The sequence below is a fragment of the Ceratotherium simum genome, chromosome 4 (assembly GCF_057802395.1).
Source record: "Ceratotherium simum simum isolate JZ-2026a chromosome 4, ASM5780239v1, whole genome shotgun sequence".
NCBI classification, from domain to species: Eukaryota; Metazoa; Chordata; class Mammalia; order Perissodactyla; family Rhinocerotidae; genus Ceratotherium; species Ceratotherium simum.
In genome coordinates this window covers 54,090,362-54,112,632 of record NC_141903.1, presented here as the reverse complement: position 1 = coordinate 54,112,632, position 22,271 = coordinate 54,090,362, and the positions used below count along the sequence as shown (strand labels likewise).

Below are 22,271 nucleotides of genomic sequence, written 5' to 3'. Positions count from 1 at the left end.
AATGAATGCAGCAAATGGTAATATAGTACCTACTATGTGCCGCTACTGTTCTAATCTAACTCGCACAATAATTGTATAACGCAGGCATTATTAATACTCCCATTTTACAAATGGGGCATCTTAGGTACAGAGAGTTAAGTAACTTTTTAGGAACACATTGTTAGTAAGAGTATGGATTAATTACTATCCTGCACATAGGAGACTTAACCATAGTCTAAAAAGTATGCTAAATTTTAGCTAAGTAAATGTTTAATGAATGCTTATTGTTAGCGGATTGGTTTTAAAGAGATCCAACTTACGACACAGTTGAGATTCGTTTTACATGCTAAAGTAACAGTTATGATACCATGGAATTTCTTACACATACCAAGGTATAAAGTACATTAAAATAATTTTGTAAGATTTAGAACAGCTTTAGTATGCAAGTTTTTGTAGGGTTTTATGGTTGTCCTATCTTTCCTTCAAGGGTTGTGGTGGCTTATATCAACTGCGAAGTCTTTGATCAGAAACACAAGCTTCCATCATTAGTATCACCAGAATAATAGATGTATTTTCACCTCCCTCTTAGCTCTAGGAAATGAGAACAAGGAAGATTACCTCTTTAAGGAAGTGAATATGACATGGAGACTGTCCCACAAAACAAATGGGGAGTTGAAAAGCCTGTTCTTTCCAGCCCTTTTGGATCTGGAGAAGAGGGAAAAGGAAGAAAGGAAAGCAGGCAGCAGACAAGGCCTTCCTGACCACATACTCCAGAGATTCAAGTCATGGAGAAGAAATTATAATAATTAGGTTGAACAGAAAACTCAAAGCAGAGAGGAGCTGTGGCCACATTCTCATTTGTGACTAAGAGAGCATACACCCTTACACGCCCACCCCAACCTGCTGCTTCAGATTGGGAGTGATAGCCCAGTATTTGGGAAGGAAGAACATCAGAGTTAGTGCTCCCCAGCCACCCTGGGCTCCCTTGTGGAATGGAAGGGCCTGGATAGTCTCCCTTATGGTGCAGTTGCAGAGTGGAAGTCAAGGATGGTCTATCTCAGGAGCTTATCTGGGGGTTTATGATGATGGGGTGAAATGATCCTGTGGCTCAGGGCTACAGAACAGTTCACCCATCCTGGGGGTTGAAAGGAACCACAACTAAACCTCAGGCAGTGGGCAAGAGCCAACAAGGACTAAGCTGAAGCTTGACCAGGCTGACAGAATCCATCATGGATTCGCCAGCCGTAGACGTGAGGATTAAATGGCAACACCAGGCAGACAAGGGTGACCTCAAAAACCAGAGGCCCAGAGGGAATGATAAGGCCACAGTGGGTCTCAGGCCACTCTCTTCCTCCCACTTCAAGAGTGTCCAAATTCCACCCCCAACACCACACACCCAGACTCCATCTTGGAGATGAGTTTGGAAGGGGAAGAAAATCTGAAAGATGTTAGCATTGATCCAAAAGAGACTGAGTCACCATTGTTCAAGTTTCTGAAGAAGACTAAAATTTTTTACGTTGGATTAAATTTGTTTTCATGTACTCAGCAGGGCAGGGCTCAAGAGGACAAAGAAATTTACAGAAAAAAAATGAGTGACATTTTTGTGTGTGTGTATCTGAATGTATGTACCAGTTATTACTTCACTTGGATAACACCTCCTGTGGCAAAATGGGATCTGCTTTACAGAGACCTGCTTTATGAACGAGTTTCCTCAGAAATATTGTCACATTATGGCAGAGAAAGAAAGAGAGAGAAACGGACAGAGACAGAGACAGGAAGAACGAGACTGTTTTGGAATTAAAGTTTCTTTGTTCTCCCCTATGTTTCAGCATCAAAGAGCCGGTAGCAAACATTGCTTTCCCATCACATTGCACAGTCCAGTTACTGCCCGAAGAGAGCAATCCCCTCAAATGGCAGCTTGGCTTGTCACCATGCTTGCCCCCAAAAGGCCCACTGACCTCGTGAAAGTTGTTAGTCTGTTATCCTAGGTGATCAGATTCTGTTAATAATTCTTTTTTTTTTTTTTTTTTTTTTTTGGTGAGCAAGATCAGCCCTGAGCTAACATCCAATGCCAATCCTCCTCTTTTTAGCTGAGGGAGATTGGCCCTGAGCTAATATCCATGCCCATCTTCTCTACTTTATATGGGATGCCGCCACAGCATGGCTTGACAAGCGGTTTGTTGGTGTGCACCTGGGATCCGAACCCGCGAACCTCGGGCTGCCAAAGCGGAGCACGCATGCTTAACCACTGCGCCACCAGGCTGGCCCCTCTGTTAATAGTTCTAAGCAATGGAAACCCAAAGTAGGGAATACAGACCTTAGAGCAAATTTAGTCTTCACAGTTGCTAGATTCTTTATTTTTAGTCCCATCTCCAGCTCAGGCGCAATGATCTCTGTAAAATGTCTTAAGAAATTTACAGTAAACAAAAATGATAAATGTTGACCTTCATGGTCTCCTTCCAACCCTAAAAATCTATGATTCATTTCTTCTCAAGACTTCACATTTTCAAGGCCCAAAGAAGTTTAAGTAACAAACCAATGTAAATAGCAGGTAATGGGCCCTGATAAATGACCTGAACTGAAAGAGTAGCCAAAAGGGGAAAAAAAGTAAAAAAATTTAATAAAGCTGCAAATATCTTTATAGCTGCATCAGAGACTGTGGGAAGCCTCAAAAACTGCCCTTGAGGGCAACTCAAAACTAAGCAGGCTGTTAACACAAGCAGATACCATTTCTTGCCTTCTCAAAATTGTTCTTTCAGAAAGTCAATAGTTTTAACTTCACTATTCCAGTGTCAAGATGAGGCACTAGGCAGCCAGCTGTCCCCAATGCACTGTACTATCAAGACCTGGGTTTGCTACAGGTATACAGATTGTTAGCAGTCAAAGGGGGAGTTGTATTCTGGCCAAATGTTCAGCCTGGCAATAAGAAATGTATTTTCATCTCTTCCCAGAGCAGAAGGAAGTTTTACCTAGAAACTGGACAAAACAGAAAAGTCAAATCTATTTTTGGCTCCTGGACTCTCTTCCCACAGCTTCCACATCTTTCCTCCAGCCGTCTTCCTGGCCAGCCTTCCGCTTAGATATTCTGGGACCAGATCCATAGCTACCATTTTCATTCTACCTTTTTGAGTCAGCTGAAAATAAAATTGCCCAAAACACAGAACAATTTCTCTGAAATTCCCACAACATCCTTTCTTTGCTATACTTCCTGCTTCCATTTTCCTGAACCTCTCACACTCAAAATCTTTATCTAATACTTCAGATTTGGGGACATCTTTTAGTCTTTGCTCTTCAATTTCCTTCATCATCATGTTTTTTGTAGACAGCCCGCCTCAAGTACTCACTAACGGGCAGCTCTCATGGAACTCAATAAAACTAGTAAAACTGTCATTGTTTATATTGAGTGTTCACACCAGAAGCCTGGAAGGATCTAGGACGGGAAAACATTTGTCCTTTTGGTTCCCTGTCAGGTCAACAATGAAATCACAAGCTTACAGACCAGTGCTTTTACATGCTGGTCTGTGATCTCTGTTTAGAATTATCAGTATGACATCCAGAATATTGAGTCATTTTTCTGCCATAATTTTTATTTAGAGAGCTAAAAAATATAGTAAGTGATTTTCATTTGGCAACTGATAGAAATGACTAACATTACAAATTCTGTGTAGTTTTGTTTCAACAAAGCAAATATTTCTCTTGCTGTTTTTTGGTACAGCACATACTCAAAGGGCTAATGTCCTTGGTGTTTAATCCACTGATAGCATCTAGATTGGTCTCTTTTTATCCTCTTGTATATTCTTTAGGTCAGGGACAGCATGATGTTCTGTCTTCCACCTTTTAAAGTTGTGTTTCCCCAAAGCATTAAGAGTAAATAACTTACAAGAGAAAAGCTTGCCACAGCATCTTACTAATGAAGAGGATTTCGGCTGTTTCCAGAATGTTCTTCACAATGCGACACATCAGGGTAAGTATTCCACTTCTGAATAAGTACATAAATGGAGTCTAGTCTTATTAATCCTAAAAACAGTAATCTATATTTTCCTCTTTCAGTTTCCAGGCTTCAGTGCATAACGACGTTGTATACATAGCTGTCCTTTTTTCATGAGGCCAATTTCCTCCCTATTAATTAACCCCAATGCTAATTAGGTTAGTTAAGACCTACTTGTAACGTTTACAGAAAATAACAACATATCCATTGTGTCAGCAATCAAAGCCAAACAAGATTGGGATGATGCCAGGGATCAAAACTCATCAGTGAGATTCAGGGACAAGGAGAAAAGGGTGCTGTGACTTCAAAAGACTTTGCATGATAATGTTGGCAGCCATTTGCTTATTTTTCAGAGCCATTTCAGAAGGAATCATCTGAAGAATAAACTAAAGGGGGAAGCTGTAGCCCTATGCCAGCCCCACTTCACCTTGATCCTTCAATCCATTCACCCTCCACACCTCCCAAATCACCACGCCTGTGAGAGAGGTGGAATTGTTTGGCTTACCAGAAATATCTGATTTGCTCAGACTAGAAAAGAAAAAAGACAAGTGCTACTCATGTTTACTGAGGATCCAATCATGGTGGACAGATTTTAAAGAAATTCCTTCCCTTGGTAAGATGTAAAGCACTGATGTCTAAGCAGGTTTACATGATCAATCAGGTGGTATTACCTAATAGTCCTGGGTGAGTTTGCCTGCTCATTTCCAGTACAAGGTGGGGTGGGGTAGGGAACTATAGCAACTATCTTTCAAATCCCAACCCCTTTGAACGTCTGGAAAAAAATGCTCCCTGTACCACCAACCATCCCCAAACAATGTTATCGATTTCGAGTGCTGACTTACCACTCTAAGTACCATGAGGCAAACCAGAACAGTATAAAATATGGTCCCTACTGGTCCTGATTGGGCATTAGAGGAGAGTATGTGTGTGGCTGTGCTACCCCATACCCTTGGATTTGACCTGCTTCCCTGTTTCTAATATTCCTACAGTTATTCCTTCTAGACTGCCTCATCTACCATCATCCAGCCACAACCATTATTACTCAGAGAAGTCCAGCACACACAAGTCAGATGAAAAGCCAGAGAGTGAGGGAATTTCACACAAATCATATTCCACTCAAGTACCACCATACTTACACTTTCACATTGTACGGTCAGCACAGCTCAGATTTAATTAAAGCACTCAATCGCACCATTACCATTTTTGGTGACAGCTCAGGTATAAATATATTAAGCACAATTCTTTCCAGGCACTGCTTGTCAGCACTCTCCTTAAATGCCCTTTTGTCTTCTCTAGCCTCTTCCCAAGCCCTGAACTTTTAGCTTATAATGATTAGTACCTACACACTTCCACCTCCAATTCCCAAGTTAAATTACCATCTTTAGCCGTTTTCTGGATTCCTCAGGAGTAATAAGTCTCTTCCATTGGGCTATAATTCCTCCCTTTTAACTTTAATCAAAACTTCATTGACATCCCAACCTCCTTCCTCACAGCTGACTTTTCTGTGTCTCCTCTCTCACTGGCCTGGAAGTAAGTTTTCGCTCTGTCCACATATCCTGGACATTGCATCCTGTTTTCTCCATACCATGCTCTTACTGCCCGGTTCCCTAGTTTTTTCCTCCAGCCTCAATCTCTGTATTGCTCTAGTTTCTCTACTTGCTGTTGGAATCCCTTTCTCCCACACATTCATTCATTCAACAACTATTTATTGAGCACCAACTATGTGCCAGGAACTGTTCTGGGGGCTTGAGATAGATCAGTGAACAAAACAGATTAAGATCCCTGCCTTACATTCTAGAAGGTGGAGACAAAGAAATTAAAAAAATGAGTATCCTACTTAAATGTTACTATATTGTGGTTAATACCTTAGAAAAAAGAAAAAATAGATCAGGGCAAGGAGGACGGGAGTATGGTGGCAGCAACCTTATGGAGGAAGACTTGGACTTGGCAAGGGAGTTAGCTAGCAGATATCTTGGGGAAGGGCATCCATGAGGAAAAAATAGCCAGCTGTACAAAAGGCTCTCAGGCAGAAGGGTACTTGGCCTTGCCTGGAACATTCAATGAACAAGGCGGTGGCCAGTGTGGCCAGAGCAACGTGGGTGAGGAGAAGAGCAGGGACTCGCTGATTCCCCTTGAATATCACCTACCCTTCTCTACTTGCTGATGGACTCAGTGTCTCTCACTCAAAGTAAAATTATATCTCTTTAAAACTGCACAATATGCATTTGTGTATAGGTAGTCTCCATACATTTTAAAAAGTAGCTGCCCCAGGTTAGTAAAAAAATCTTAACACAGACTACTTTGCATCACCTCCCCTAGATGTGGGCTATCTTCTTAATCTTACAACACTCACATTTCTGGGGAATACGGAATATCCTTGCTCTGAATGAATAGACTGTATCTCCCATAGGATGCACTAGGAGAAGGCAGAGGCTGATGGAGCACAATAGCAGGGGAAATGTGTGAAGAAAATGGGTTAGCCACCAGGCAAGTGAGATGAGGGGCAAGGCAATCTCCCTCTCCCACTGAAATGACTCAGCCCTTCTCGACCCCTTCTTGATACCCCTAACAAGTATGTAAGGGTCCACGGACATTAGACAGATTGCAAGCAGCTTGCAGTAGACCGTGTTGAGGTGAAGAATTATATAAGGAAGAGCATTTTTTAAAGTGTTTATTTATGCATTAAACAAATATTAATCACATATTATCCTGTGGTGACAAAGATAAGCAAAACATGGCCCTGAACCCAAGGAACTCACAGTCTCTCTAGGTTAAAAAACCAACACGTGAACAGAATATAAATTAATAAACCCTCTTAGTTTTAAAGGGAGGAATTCTAAATCAGGGTGCTCTTCAGATTTCACCTCTGGAGATGTTTTTAAACATACTTCCTAGATCCCATCCTGGCACATCTAACCCAGTGGATTTTTTTGTTTTTTGTTTTGTTTGCAGAGAAGGAGTCACCCTGAGCTAACATCTGTTGCCAACCTTTCTATTTTTTTTTTTTCCTCCCCAAGCCCTCCAGTGCATGGTTCTATATCCTAGTTGTAAGTCCTTGTAGTTCTTCTATGTGAGATGCTGCCACAGCATGGCAACTGACAGACAAGCGGTGTGGTCCCGCTACCAGGAAACGAACCAACAACTAGACCATCAGGGCTGGCCCTCTAACCGAGTGTTTTTTAATCTTCACTGCATGCACATTAGAATCACCTGAAGAGCTTTTTTTTTTTTTCTTTGTTTTGGTGAGGAAAATTAGCCCTGAGTTAACATCTGTTGTCAATCCTCCTCTTTTTGCTTGGGAAGATTGGCCCTGGGCTAACATCTGCGCCCATCTTCCCCTACTTTATATGTGGGACACCTGCCACAGCATGACTTGATAAGCAATGCATAGGTCCATGCCTGAGATCCAAACCGGCGAACCCCAGGCCACCAAAGCAAAGCGCGTGAATTTAACCACTATGCCACCAGGCCGGCCCCTCACCTGAAGAACTTTTAATATAAGCCTGCCTGGGTCCCAGCCCAGAAATTCTGATTTAATTGTTCTGAGATGCAGCCTGGTTATAAGAATTTTTAAGCTCCCCACGTGATTTTAATGTTCAGCCAAGGTTGAAAACCACTTGTGGTAGGCGGAATAATTGTCCCAAAGACGGCCATGTCCTAATTCCCAAAACCTGTGAATGTGTTACTTTACCTGATAAAAGGACTTTGCAAATATGATTATGTTATGGATGTTGACATGAGGAGATTACCTGGGTATCCAGGTCGGCCCAATGTAATCACAAGGGTCCTTATAAGAGGCAGGCAGGAGGGTCAGAGTCAGTAGTAAGACGTGATGATGGAAGAAAGAGGTTGGAGAGATGCAAGGAAGGGCCAGGAGCCAAGGAATGTAGGTGGCCTGTAAAAGTTGGAAAAGGCAGAGAAACAGATTCTCTCCTGAATCCTCCAGAAGGAATGCAGCCTTGCTGACACCTTGATTTTAGACTTCCGACCCTCACAACTATAAAAAAATACGTTTTTGTTGTTTTAAGCTATTAAGTTTGAGGTAATTTATTACAGCAACAGTAGGGAATGAATATACCACTGCTCTAACCCACTAGGTCTGGAATGGAACCCAGGTATTAGATATTTGTGTATATATGTGTATTTTAAGTTCCCCAGGTAAATGAGAACACTAAGTTCTCATTTGAAAACTACCGAGGGAAGAAAAATCTCTCCCATCTCCTTCCTGCCCCCTCCACTGGTGTACTAGTAAAAGACCAGCTTTCCAAGCCAATGAGTAAGGGGGGAGCATGGGAGGATGGGGAGCACTGATTTGTAGAGTTTGCCACTTTCTATGCTATAAATACTCCCACTATGGCCAAGTTCAAGTTTAACAGCTAGCTTGCAAATTTCTTGAAAATTTAACAACGGTCTTTCAGGAACTGGTACAAACGGGCTCCAGCACACCACTGGTAGGGCACTGAGGGAAAGACAGAGCAAGTCTCAGGCCTATTTGAACTGAGCCATCTGAGGCCTAACCTGCCTATGAAAAAGGAATCCTCCACGTGGAGCAGCCTAGCTCACTGGGTTTACTGGAGTTTGAGTCCCAAATTTAGCTAATAATAAGATGTTACTTTCATTCATTCAGCAAGTACTTTATTCAGCTCCCCTTCTTCCAGGCATTGTTCTAGGCACTAAGGACACAGCATTTAACAACATATCCATTTTTCCTTCAAACATGTAATACATATGTATCAAGACCTACTCTATACCAAGCACTATTCTAAGCCCTGGGGATCTAGTATAAAAAAAATAATTTTTTAAAAAATCCACTTATGGAGTTTCATTCTAGTGGATAAAGACAGTTTATAAACAAGAAATTAAGATGTAAGAACATCGTACGTTTTATAGCTATGGAGAAAATGAAGCAGGGAAAAGACATAGGGAGTTGTAGAGGGAAGGTTAAGATTTTAAACATGGGATCATGGAAGGCCTTCTAAAGAAGTAACATTTGAATAATGATCTAAAAGCAGTGAGGGACCAAGCCCTGATGACATCTGAAGAAAGAGCATCTCAAGTAGAGGGAGCAACATATACAAAGGTCATCAGGTAGAAGTGTACCTGGAGAATTCCATTTGGAAGTAAAATGATCATGGGGGAAGAGCAGTGAAAAATGGAGTCAGAGAGGTAACAGAGGCCAGACCACAGGGCTTTGTAGCCCTTAATAAGGAATGTGGATTTTATTCCAAGTGCCATGGAAAGCCACTGGAAGGTTTTAACCCATCTGAGTCTTTATGTTTAAAGTGGGTTTCTTGTAGACAACATATAGTTCATCTAGTTAGGTCTTCTTTTCTTTTAATTCGCTCTTTGTCTTTGTCTTTTAATTGGTGTATTTCTACCATTCACATTTAAAGTGATTACTGATATAGTTGGGTAAATGTCTACCATGTTTTAACCGTTTTCTATTCATTGCATTTGTTCTTTATTTCTTCTCCCCCCTTCTTTTTCTGCCTTTTTTATTTATTTTTTTTTTTTATTAAAGATTTTATTTATTTTATTTTTTCCCCCCAAAGCCCCAGTAGATAGTTGTATGTCATAGCTGCACATCCTTCTAGTTGCTGTATGTGGGACTCGGCCTCAGGATGGAGGGAGAAGTGGTGCCTCGATGCGCACCCGGGATCCGAACCCGGGCCACCAGCATTGCAGCGCGCGCACTTTAACCACCAAGCCACAGGGCCGGCCCTGCCTTTTTTATTTTTAATTGAGCATTCATATGATTCCATTTTACCTCTTCTCTTAAAGTATCAATTATACTTCTTTTTTTTTAAATTGTAGTGACTTCCATAGATTTTGCAACATACATCTTTAACTAATCTAAGTCCACCCTCAAATAACACTAGACTACTTCATATGTAGTCCAGATACATTATAACTGACATTCCCAAATCTTCCCTTCCATTCCTGTGACATTACTGTCATTCATTTCACTTATCCATATGTTATAATCACCCAATGCATTGTTTTTACTATCACTTTAAAAAAGCAGTTATCTTTTAAATGAAATATTTTATTTTACCTTCATTTATTCCTTCTCTAATACACCATCTTTCTTTACGTAGATTCAAGTTTCTGACCTATATCATTTTCTTCTCCCTGAAGTACATCTTTTAACATTTTTTGTAGGACAGGTCTGCAGGCAATGAATTCCCTCAGTTTTTGTTTATATGAGAAAATCTATTTCTTTTTCAATTTTGAAGGATAATTTGACTGGACATAGAATTCTAGGTTGGTGGGAGTTTTTCTCTCAATACTTAAAATATTTTACTTTCTTCTCTTCTTTTTTCATGGTTTCTTATCCTTGTTCCTCTATAGGTGAGGTATTTTTTGTTTTTTGTTTTGTTTTTTAATTCTGGTTAAAATTTTTCTCTTTGTTTTGGGTTTTCTGTAACTTGAATATAATATGCCAAGATATAGGGGTTTTGGGGGTATTTATGCTGCTTAGTGTTCTCTGAGCTTTCTGGATCTGTGATTTGATATCTGTCATTAATTTGGAAAGCTTACAACGATTATTGCTTTAAATATTTCTTTTGCTCCTTTATTTTTTCTCTTTCTGTTATTCCAGCTATGCATGTTATACCTTTTGAAATTGTCCCACAGTTCTTGGATGTTCTGTTCTGATTTTTTCATTTTTCTCTTTGCATTTCAGTTTGGGAAGTTTCTATTGTCCTACCTTCAGGTTCACTGATTCTTTCCTTAGCCATGTTGTGTCCACTGATGAGCCCATAAAAGGCAATCTTCATTTTCTGTTTTTACTTCTAGCATTTCCTTTTGATACTTTCTTAAAGTTTCCATCTCTCTGTTTACATTACCCATCTGTTTTTGCATGTTGTCTACTTCTTCCATTAGAACTCTGAACATATCAAAGTTATTTTAAATTCCCTGTCTGATAATTCCAACACCTTATGTCATATCTGAGTCTGGTTCTCGTGATTGCTTTATCTCCCCAGACTGTTCTTTCTTGCCTTTTGGCGTGCCTTATCATTTTTTGTTAAAAGTTTCACATGCATCAGGTAATAGGAACTGAGGTATATAGGCCTTCAGAGTGAGTATTTCTGTTAATCTGGCTGGGACTTGGGCTGAGTTACAGGTGCCAGAAGCTTCAAATTCTTCCCGTGTTCTTGTTTTTGTCTCCCCTCTTGACCTTGGCTTCACTAAATACTCTCCTCCCCAGAAAGAGTCTTTGTCTTACAGCTCTTCCACCTATAATTGACGGTTATCACACTGGATCCATATTGATGTGTGGTCAAGTCTGTGAGAAGGGAAGTGTACTGTAATCTTCCCAATAAACCTCACTAGTCTTCTGGTTGGTCTGCATCTTAGGGCTGTAATCTTCACAGTGTTTCTCCAGAGATATAGCTTCTTTATCTCCCTGACCCTGTCAACTATGTCCACCACTACCCTTACTCCATCCTTAGGTGAGACAGAAAGGTTAGAGGGAGCTGAAGTGAGAGGAATGCTCCCACTCCAGCTGGAATATGGTAAGCCTTTTCCCCTGGAGAGTGTCTGTTGGTTATGGAGAAGGCTCTGGGCATATTTCACAATAATTACTATTCCCTTGTCTGTCAGAGCCATAAGAAGATCTTTCTCAGATCTTCACAATAAGAACCTGGTGGGGTTCCTGAACGTAAAGCCCATCAAGTGTGGTCCCCCAGTTGTTTCTCACGGTCAAATTAGTCCATACTCAGCCTCTGGCAATTCATCAAAACTGCCACATAAGTGTTCCTTCCAGTCTAAGGCTTCAGCAGCTTCTGCTCAAGGTAAACAGATCTGGGCTATGGCTCTCTGGATGCACCTGTCTCTCAGATTTCATGTTGGTGGTTTTCCTGAGACCTCAGTTCTCTGATGGGTCCCATAAAAGTCACTGATTTTCAGTATGTCCAGCTTTTTCTTGTTGTAAGGTTGAAGGTGCTGACTTTCAAGCTCTTTACCTAATAGAGTAGAGCTGGAAGTCCTTTGGAAGATTTTAAGCACAGGAGTGATATTATATGCTTTATGTTTTTAAAAGACCACTCTGTGCACTATATCTCCCTTGAAGACCTCAAAAAGAAGTAGGCTGGGCCAAAGTATGTCTCAGATATTTTAGGTTTCCTCAACAAACACCATCTTAATTGCAACCCAACACTTACAAAATAAGTGGAAGAAGAGCATGCAGTGACACTTTAATTCCATCTGGGAACATATGGAAAATGTTCCATAGAGGAGGTAATCTTGAGACATGAGGATTCATCCTGCACACACTCCCTGGTGATTTCTTCAAAACACCTTGTCCATGTTAGCCACTACTTCAAGTCAAAACACCTTCATGGTGGTGTCCCATAGTAATGTGGTTTGTTTGTCTAAGTAAACTCCCTCCACTCGCTTTCCTCTGCTCATAGCATGATTGGTATCATCTCCATTCATTTGCTTATATGACTTTCTTCCACCCTTCTACTGGAATGCCCCATACCTTGCCCAACCTTCAGGGACCAATTCATGTGCCACAAACCTAATGAAGCTTTCTCTAACAAGAACCACTTTCTATTTTTTCCTCTTTCTTAAATCCCTATTATGCACACAATTAATACCAAAGAATGTAGCACTCGATTGTTCTTAATTGTACTACATTTTAAATTTCTTCAATTGCCCTAGAGTTCCTAGCACAGTGTGAACACATATTGGATGCACAATAATTGCTTGTTAATTGAGAAAGGGATTGATAGTAGTTGGCTTTGGTGGGCTACTAGTTTTGCAGGCTGGTGAAATTTATAAGAGGGTCACAAATAATTAGGCTAATGAAATGAAAATTTACTGCAAAGTTCAGTTCAATTACTAATAAAAAAGACTAGTCTTTTAATGTGTTGTGTATATGTATGTTTATGTATCTGTATATATGCAAACATATTTTCCTTTTTTATTAACGAAAATAAAGAGAAGTACAACATCCCTTTCCCATATTCTTTACCTATTTTACATTTTAATTTATGTGATTAGACCTAACCTGTTTTAAGAATGGCAGCAGCATATAAACCATAGACTAATGGAATTGGAGAGCTAGAAAGCATGTGAGAGTTCATCTGGTCCAATCTTCTTACTTCAAAAAGGGAAACCACGGTTCAAGAGAGATTCAGGGACTTGTCCACAATCAAAGTGCCAATGTTTGGAATCCATGTTCTCTAGATTGTTTCTCTACTCCAGAAAGAATTCCCCATCAGCAGGTTCTAGGTACACCAGAGGCCTAAGGTGGATACAACAATGTGATCTTGGAGTACAGGTATGTACCTGTTTCTGTGAGTTCTTGCTGAAATGAGATACAGTGAAATCCCTTCTGCTGTCTGTTCCCAAAACTAAAAACACAACCTGTGGACAACTACTTCAATATGCATAGGAAATATTTATAAGCCACTTGGCTTTTCTACAGTCCTGCTGTTAATTCCTCTGTAGAAATATCTACAGCATAAAGGGTGTTACACTAAACTAAATTGTCTGTTAGTGCCCTAAGGAGGTCAGCCCAAGTGGGGGCCAATTTAACTATAAATGCACAATCTAAAGAGTGCCTCACATAAGAAAGGTTTGGGCTTTGCTTTTTTTTTTTTAACAGAACACTAATTAACATCAATATCTGCATGTATCCACTGATTAGCATACAGAAAAGCTAGCATCAATTAATAAAACTATATGGCAACAAGCACACAGCCTAATAAGCCATATTAGGCAAGCATACGGCAAGAAGCTTTGAGCTCTGGCTCTGAAGGACTTCTGTTTCAGTCTCCCCCAGTACTTTTTATTTTATATTTTTTAATTAAGTTCTTCAAATAAACACTTGTACCAAATAAAGAGGGAGGGTAGAAGGGCAAAAATTCCAATAATCCTGAACCCTTTGCTTAAACCATAGCATAAATAGTGTTTCTAAACTAGAGCAGGTTTCTGATTGATTGTGCTATTGGCTTTTTCTTTGCCAGCCACCTGGGTGCTATTTAAATCCAATTCATTGATAGGGACTTTATGCCATTTTCCTGTGAGGTTCTTTTTTCTCCCTCACCAATCACTAAAGTACTGAATGGAAATAGGATCGCTGATCCAACGAGGAAGACAATAAGGAAGAACAGAACGCAGGTACCTGCCCTGAAATTTGGACTTCAACTGCGTCTGACTTCTTCGTCTTCCCTCTAGTCTTTTCACTTTCGTGTGCCAAACAAAGACTTTTTAAAGAATTTTAAAACGTGTTCCCTTAAGGGTTTTCTTTCAAAATGAAGCTTTGCTTTAAACATCTCTTTTGTGCAGCTCCGCGGGATGGCTGGACAATTGGACAATTTCCAGTGTTGCCTCAGCCTGTATACCCTCTGTTATATTTTCTTTTTACAATTTCCACCCCAAACACACTACAGAGGCAGCTGGCACACAAAAACCTTCAGTAAGGTGTAGTTTTAAGGAGAGTAGCCATGGGCAGAACTTTGATTCTTTATCTCCCAACAACAGATAAACAGGACCACAGAAAGTCACCACCAGCCCTCGAGTAGGGCAGAACAAAAACATCGTATTCAAAGGCTTCCTGCACTTTGGAAAGGGGTCTTTTCCTCTCTGTTTGTTTTTATTTTCTTTTCAGTTCCAAGTCTGTGCACTACCTGCTTTGGCCATTCTGGGATTACTTAACTATCACATTTCTTATAAAATTTGTTCCTTGGTTACAAAAGCAGAAAGCATTGAAAGACAACTCCTCTGTGCCATCTCACCCAATTCATGGATTTAGCTGTGCTTGGTGAAATCAGAACTTTGAACCTTGTAGGTTTCACATATAATCTTAGTATTTTTCTCCCTTTAAGATTTCCAATTGATTTTTTTTTAGTCTCTCTGTTTAACTATTTGAAGACCTGTTAGACTGTTTTCCAAAGCAGTTGCATCATTTTACATTTCCACCAGCAATATACGAGGGTTCTGATTTCTCCACCTCCTCACCAATACTTGTTATTATCTGTCTTTTTTACTATAGCCATCCTAGTAAGTATTAAATAATGTCATTGTGGTTTTCATTTGCATTTCCTTGATGGCTAATGATGTGGAACATCTTTTCATACACTTGGCCATTTGTATATCTTCTTTAGAGAAATGTCTATTCAGATACTTTGCCCATTTTTTAATTGGGTTGTCTTTTTATTATTGAGCTGTAATAATTCTTTATATATTCCAGATTCAAGCCCCTTATCAGATGTACAATTGGCAAAACTTTTCTGCCATTCTGTAGCTTGTCCTTTCACTTCTTGATGGTGAAGCACAAAAATTTTTTATTTTAATGATGTCACAGAAGCATCCTTGCCCCCAGGCTCTCACTGAACTTGAAGCCAGAAGTTCACATTCACACCATTCCAATATATCCACTTCTTAGCTAAGAATCATTTTAATGAGTGCAAAAGAATGGTTAAGAAGCACCCCATAGTAATCTCTGAGCAAAACTTTATTTCAAGATATCTCAGGAGCACAGCTGTTCTTCCCCTTAAACCTATGTCTGAGGTCTGCTGATTACTGGTCTCTACAGAAGAGAAGGACAAATTGCAGATTTCAAACCCAGGCCACAAACGGACATTTGCCCTTAAGAGTTGCTCCAAATAAGCCCTGGTTGCTGTTAACTACTGCCGTTCAGAATTATGGGCTTGATTCCGTTTGAAAGGGACTTCAAGATAAGAGATGCCGTTTGTAAAATGCAGCCAAAATTCAATCAAAAAGTTTGCTTCACATTTATTTGTTTGGTAAGGTTAACTCGTGCAATTTTCTTTAACTGAATTCAGTTGAGTGAGTTGCACAGACACCAACCAAATAATACAGATTCTCAAAAGCCAAGTTACTAATTTGAGTTGTTTCAGTCAGTAGTGCTATTGAGAGCTTTTTCAACAAAGGACAAAGAAGACTGAAACAGATTTAATGAGTCTAGGGTATGTGGTGAGCCAGGACTGGGTCATTATACTCGAAAGTTTTCTCTCTGTAAACAGATCAATTTCTCACAGCACTAGTTTTGTTAGGGGGAATAGTAGTGAAGCCAGGGAGGGCTATAATCATTTGTTCTGCTGCATGACCACGATACATCTCTTTTGTTTTCTCCCTGTCACGGCGGCCTTGATCATGTAAGAGCCATACCTAAAAGTGACCACTCACAGCCTCACTGGATGAATTAAGGCTGCCAAGATGAAAGGGATGACTGTATGCTCACTATGCAGGTAGAATTCAGTGCTGTTGGCAGATTACCCAAAAAAATTCCAATTATTTCTTCTGCCAATTTCTAAGAAATTATGGAAATCAGGAAAATGGCTTTAATTAGATTGGGGGTTTGTTTTCCAGATCCTTTCTAAACAAAAATGCCCTCTCCCTCCCACTAACAAAAAATAACAGAAACAGATAAATCAAAGCTACATGCTCAGTTCTATAATTCTACCTTCTAAAACATAGTCCATGGGAGACTTTGCAGAGGAGAAAAGGGAACTTTCACTAGAATTATAAATGTAATATTGAAGAGCATCTTTTACTTTTCCAATAAAAACTTCAGAATTTTTGGAAAATTGTGTTTCAACTTCTTGACCATGTTCACGAGAAAATATCAGGGTTGTTGGCAGAGCAAAAATTGCTACATTACAGTAATAACACCTTGCGTTCACACAACTCTGCCAACTTCAAGCGCATTTGAGAATATTGTATCTCCCATGCACTTACGACCCCAAGAGGAAGGAATGATTCTACCTGTTGTAAACACTCAGAAGCTACAACACAGAATATTTCAACAACACAAGTCATTAGTGGCTCTTTGATTGCTTTATTCCTTGCTGTTTCTAGACTTCCTGACTTCTACACCTTCCCCTTCCCTGCTGCTTCTCCCCTCCAACTCCTTAATCTGGGTAAACCATGCAGAGAAACAGCTCTCTACTCCATAGCTTGTAGTTTGCTGACCCTCCCCCCCCCCCAGTAGGCTATTCCTTGAGTCAGTAGCTCAAATGTAACTATTTGATAGAGACTAGGTACCATTTGTTCAGGTCACCTGATTCAGAGTCCAAACAAACTCACCAAGCTCTAAGGTTGCTGTTTATGTCTCTATAGCTGTCAGCCAGAGGGCTCAGAGATCTGCAGTCAGCAACAACCCCCCAATAGACACACATTATTGCTTTCTATTGTCTTGCCCAGAAATGACCCCTTTGCCAGAATCACATCTCTCTTATTTCTGTTCTAGATAATACCCAGACATACCTGGAAGTTACGGCAACCACCTGTCATTATCCTTGGCCTAGGAGGAGGGAGTTTGGAGTCTGTGGTCGTCTTCCACTTGCTGTGGCTTCTTCCAGGAAGTAAATCCTGCACACACATGCCAATCCTTGGTCCTCCAGGATCAGTGAAGCTTCCAGGGATGCTGGTCCACTTGCCCAGGATCCAGTCCCACTAACATAACCAGTGAAGCTGTGCAATGAAAGGAGAAGAAATTGGAGTCAGGCGGATCTAGGTCTGAGTCCCAGCTCTAACATGACTTAAGCTTGAACAAAAGATATAATATCTATGGGCCTAGTGTCCACACCTTAAAAATAGCCTTACTACTTTCACAGGTTGTGGTGAGGATTAACAGAGATGCGAGGTGTACAGCACCGAGCATAGCAGAATGACACTGAGGCTTGGCATGCAGGCAACATGTTGTGATGTGATGATTAATGATCAGTGAATGGTCTCCAAGGCCATTGGGAAGACATGAAACTCTGCTTTCCATAGACCTACCCATGGCTGTGGGCTGTGAGCCCCCCAGAAATTGCTCTTTGTCTGGGATCTCGTCTATCTCAGGAAACCACCAAAGGTTAAAATCCAACAATTTAAAACACGTGATTGATGGCAGCATACCCTGACTACATGACCTCCCTTACCTATTAAACTCTTAGAAGTTGAGTGAGCAAGGGCTGGCCCGGTGGCGCAAGCGGTTAAGTGCGCGTGCTCTGCTGCGGCGGCCGGGGTTCGCCAGTTCAGATCCCAGGTGTGCACCGACACACCGCTTGGCAAGCCATGCTGTGGTGGCGTCCCATATAAAGTGGAGGAAGATGGGCATGGATGTTAGCCCAGGGCCAGTCTTCCTCAGCAAAAAAAGAGGAGGATTGGCAGATGTTTGCACAGGGCTGATCTCCTCACAAAAAAAAAAAAAAGAAGAAGTTGAGTGAGCCAACCTTAGCACATAGTACAGAGTCCCTTTTATTCCAAGAAGCATTTATTGAGCACGTACTGGGTGCAAGGCACTCTGCTTAGTGCTTCCAGGAAAGCCAGGATGGATGAGTGCATTTGCTTTTCTCAAGGAACTACAATCTATTGAGGGAGTTAAACATATGGTTATATGTAATGGTGACAGACAAAATGCAATCCAAAATAACACATCCACAGAGCCCCTTCAGAAAGCACAAGCCTTCTGTGGGCTTCACACAGGCTCATATAAGGACCGACACCCGAGGTTATGCCTCAGGACCAGCAGTAAAGCACAGCAAAGAAGAGGTACAAGCACTGATTCCTCTGGCCAGAGAAATTGGCAACCCTCATCCCTCAACCCCAGCACACCTTACTGAACTTTCTGGTCTCCAAGTGTGAATGGGATGTGGTACAGCTGCCAAATACCTGTGTTCTCCCACATGTGTGCTTCTATTTACCTGGACTCAGGAAGGCCTTGAGACATACAGCCAAGCCTGTTTTCCTTTGTAGCCCCGCATCTTTCTGGGTGGGCCCTGCAGCCCTTTGCAAGCATGACCAAGATGTCTGCTTCCAACAAATGAGGAGTCTGCACATTCTTTGGAAAGTCCAGATATCGTATGAGTCAATAAAGTAAAAGCTGAGAGTGACAAGGTCATTCAAGGGCATGGACAGGAACTGTGGGGCATATGGGCCCATTTGGACAACTCAGCCAGGCAATGAGCAAATCCTGACTGATGGTGTCCCGTGGAGCCTCAGCTCCTACCTATTAGCCTGCAAGGGAGTTGGCTCTTCTTTCTCCACTCCTGGTGAGGCTGCAAATGCCAGCCCCAATCTGGACAGGAGACATGCCTCAGTTAGCACCCAGGTTAGAAAAGGCAGTGAGCAGCTCCTCTCCAGCCTGCTGAGGCACTCACAGAAAGGGTCCACGTTTAGAGAGCAGCATCTGGTGCCCTCTCATCATTCACTCTTAGCTCAACAGCCTCAGGATCTGCATCTACCAGCCTGGAAAACTCCTCCAATTACACAGCTGGTGGCCCTGTCAAGAAATGGAAGCATCTTCACTGGTTTTCCCCTCCAGTCCAGCATTCCCCAGCCAAGCCCCTTCCCCCATCCCTGCAACACCTTCCACACACAGCAGCCAAAGATCCTTCTAAAGCAAAATGCTGATAGCTTCACTCCCTGATTTGAAAGGTCCCGTTTCTCTGCCAATATCCAAACTCCCTGGTTCAGGCACAATACACTTCATAACCTGCTCTCAGCCCGCTTTCCAGCTGTCTCTTGCCATTTCCTCCTTCCTCTTTATGCTGTGGCTTTCATGCTGAATTCCCTCCAGTTCCACAAGAAACCATTCATTCTCTCTCTGTCTTGCTGTCTTTCTTTCTCAATCCTTGTACAAATGTTTTCCTCTGATATGACCCACTCTGCAGCTATAACCCCTCATCCTCCTGCTCAGCAGCACTCTTTCAGGTCTGAATTTACATGTCATTTCCTCCTGGAGGCTGTCTTTATCTGCTTCCACCTCCAAAGACTAAGTGAGGTATCCCTCTCTGTTTTTCCAAAGCCACCCTATACTTCTCATAGATTATCATGCATTACATCATATACCGCTATTGATTTTTCTGTATCAATTATCATCCCCCACTTCCCACAAGCATACTATATGTTGGGCTTCTTGGTAGCAAGACTCTGCTATTCACCATTATAGGCAAATCCCTTAACCTAGCATAGTGCTTGAAATATAAGTACATAGTCTATAAAATCTATTGAATGAGTGAATGATAGGAAAGTGAACCAGCATCAACAGTGAGTAAAGGACTTTCCTATAACTAAGGCAAACTTTGGACCAAGAAGAGATCAAATAAAGCATCCAATTCAACCCTCTTTCCTTTAAAGATAGGGAATGGAACCCACAGAAGTTAAGTGATTTCTTGGTTGACAATTAGAATCCCAGCCTGAATAAAACCTAGACCCTTAATTTCCCCAGCAAGAGCTCATAAGCACCAAAAAATTCAAGAATCTACCATGAAGGGGATAATTTCTCCTTTTGGGATAGGACCCTTAAGATACTAGCCTCAAATCAGATTAAAATTCACTAGCACAATGTTAGTGTTCTCTCCAGAGGAAACCCCAGCTTTAACCTCTCCTGCTGGGTATATCATATTATGGAGAGACTCACTCTAAGGATTTCACCCTGTTATTTCAAGTTCTTCTTCTTCGGTGTTGAAACAATGGGCATGGACAACCAGACTATTATTCTGCTGCAGTACCCTCAAAATCCCTTTGTGGTTTAGCATAATGAAGAGGAAAGAGAGAAATCTTGGGCTCTCCCATCTAAGTTCTATTGCTGATTTATTGGGTAATTTATGACAAGTTGATATATGATAATATTATTATCTGTAGGACAATAACTGACATAAATTCATAATACTGCATTTGCTTCCTGTGGAAATTTATTTTAATGGTATATTATAATCCAAATTGTTGTATTTGGTGAAAATGAGTGGATTGGATTATACAAATATTCCACCTGGAAGCTGAACTCAACTCCCAGCTTCCTTCTATGCTGCAGTGCCATGCAAGCAGGGGAGAGTTAGTGCCACTGGTACTGGGCAGAGGGGAACAATCAGAGGCCCCTGGTTGTTCAGCAGCAGCTGGCTGAGGGGTCCCGCCAAGAATGAGCGATGTTACTCTGCCCTTTGGGTTCAGTAGGAAGTCCTCAGTGATTACCCAGGACTCCACTGAGCCCAGTTCCTGGCCTCTAGGATTGACAAGAATGATATTTAAAATTTATCATCGGAGGCGGAGTCAAGATGGCGGCGTAGGCAGATTCTGAACTCACCTCCTCCCGTGGACACAGCCAATTTACAACTACTGGTGGAAAAATTACCCCTGAGACAGAACTGAAAACTGGATAAGAGGAACTCCTGCAACAACGGACAATCCTAACTGGGGTAGAAGAGGCAGAGACTCCCTTCCGGAGAGGAAAAACGCCGCCTTCACAAGCCGCCAGCGTCCCAGCTGCCGGGAGCAGCTCACAGGTACGCAGCCTCCCTGGAAGCATGGGGCCCTGAGCCGGGGAGCGCCCCCGCTGTGGGCATTTTGTGGACCCAGCACAATCGAGACCAGCGGCATAATATCTGACTTTGCCTGCTAGTAAAGCATTGGGGAGCACCCCCAGAAAACCCGGTTCACAAAGAAACTAAAACTGGCTCTTAAAGGGCCCACGCACAAACTCACCCGTTCCAGAAAGCATCCTAAAATCACCAGAAAGAAAGGTTCACAGTGCTTTGGTGACAAGAGACTCACCTAATAGGCCCTGAGTGCATCTCGGTGAGGGGTGAGACCTCTCCAGGGACTGGGACATTGGCGGCGGCCATTGTTGTGGCCTGGTGTGAGCGTGCTGACACAGACGCCATTGGAGTTCTCCCTGAGGCCTGCTAGCCCAGGGTCTGGGCCACCCGCTATAGCACCAATTTAATCCAGCTCAGCCAGGGCAGGCAGCCCACCCTAGAGACTGGCCCCACCCAACAACAAGCCCTCAGGCAACTTGTGGGCCTGCATAGATTGGTGACTGGATTCTCTGCAGCCTGGCAACTGAGCCGACTTGAGTGGGGCAGGGTGTGCACAAGGAGCGGGTGGAGAGTGTGGGGTGGTGGCGGAGTGTGTGGGGCTCCGGCCCTGGAGAGACTGGGTCTGCTTGGCGGTCGGGGCACTCACACGGGGCAGGACTGTGTTGACTGTGTGTGTGGACCTGTGGGCAACATGGCTTGTCAGCTGCAGAAGACTTGTGCTTCTCAAAGACCCACATAGGAGGTTTGCCCCACCTTCCAAAGCCTGAAACAATTGGGTGCTCCCATGCCTAAGGCCAGCCCCACCCAGCTGCAATCCTCAGAAAGCTGACAAGAGACATAATAAGCTAGAGGCTTACAGCAACTGTAAGGCCCTGAGCCTAACAACCTGCCACGCTGGGGGCCTACTCACTTAAAAGAAATACTGCAACACAAATGTGGTATGAGAACTTACAGCCAACTGTGCTGGGGATCCCCACACCTGATAAAGAGACTGAAGGGCCCACAACAACTACAAACAGCTGAGC

The 22,271-nt window shown here is 42.1% G+C and overlaps 1 long non-coding RNA gene across 2 annotated transcripts; it reads right to left on the bottom strand.

Moving 5' to 3' along the window:
- Window positions 1-2,251: 2,251 nt before the first annotated feature.
- On the bottom strand, window positions 2,252-21,602 carry LOC147917294 (uncharacterized). Of its 2 annotated transcripts, none has more exons than XR_015552083.1 (3): window positions 21,482-21,602; window positions 17,210-17,416; window positions 2,252-2,372 (listed from the first exon to the last, which is right to left on the bottom strand). It is a non-coding gene; the product is annotated as an uncharacterized LOC147917294 (long non-coding RNA). The 2 variants fall into 2 exon arrangements; XR_015552084.1 differs by lacking the exon at window positions 2,252-2,372 and adding an exon at window positions 3,879-3,958.
- Between the last annotated feature and the right edge of the window lie 669 nt (window positions 21,603-22,271).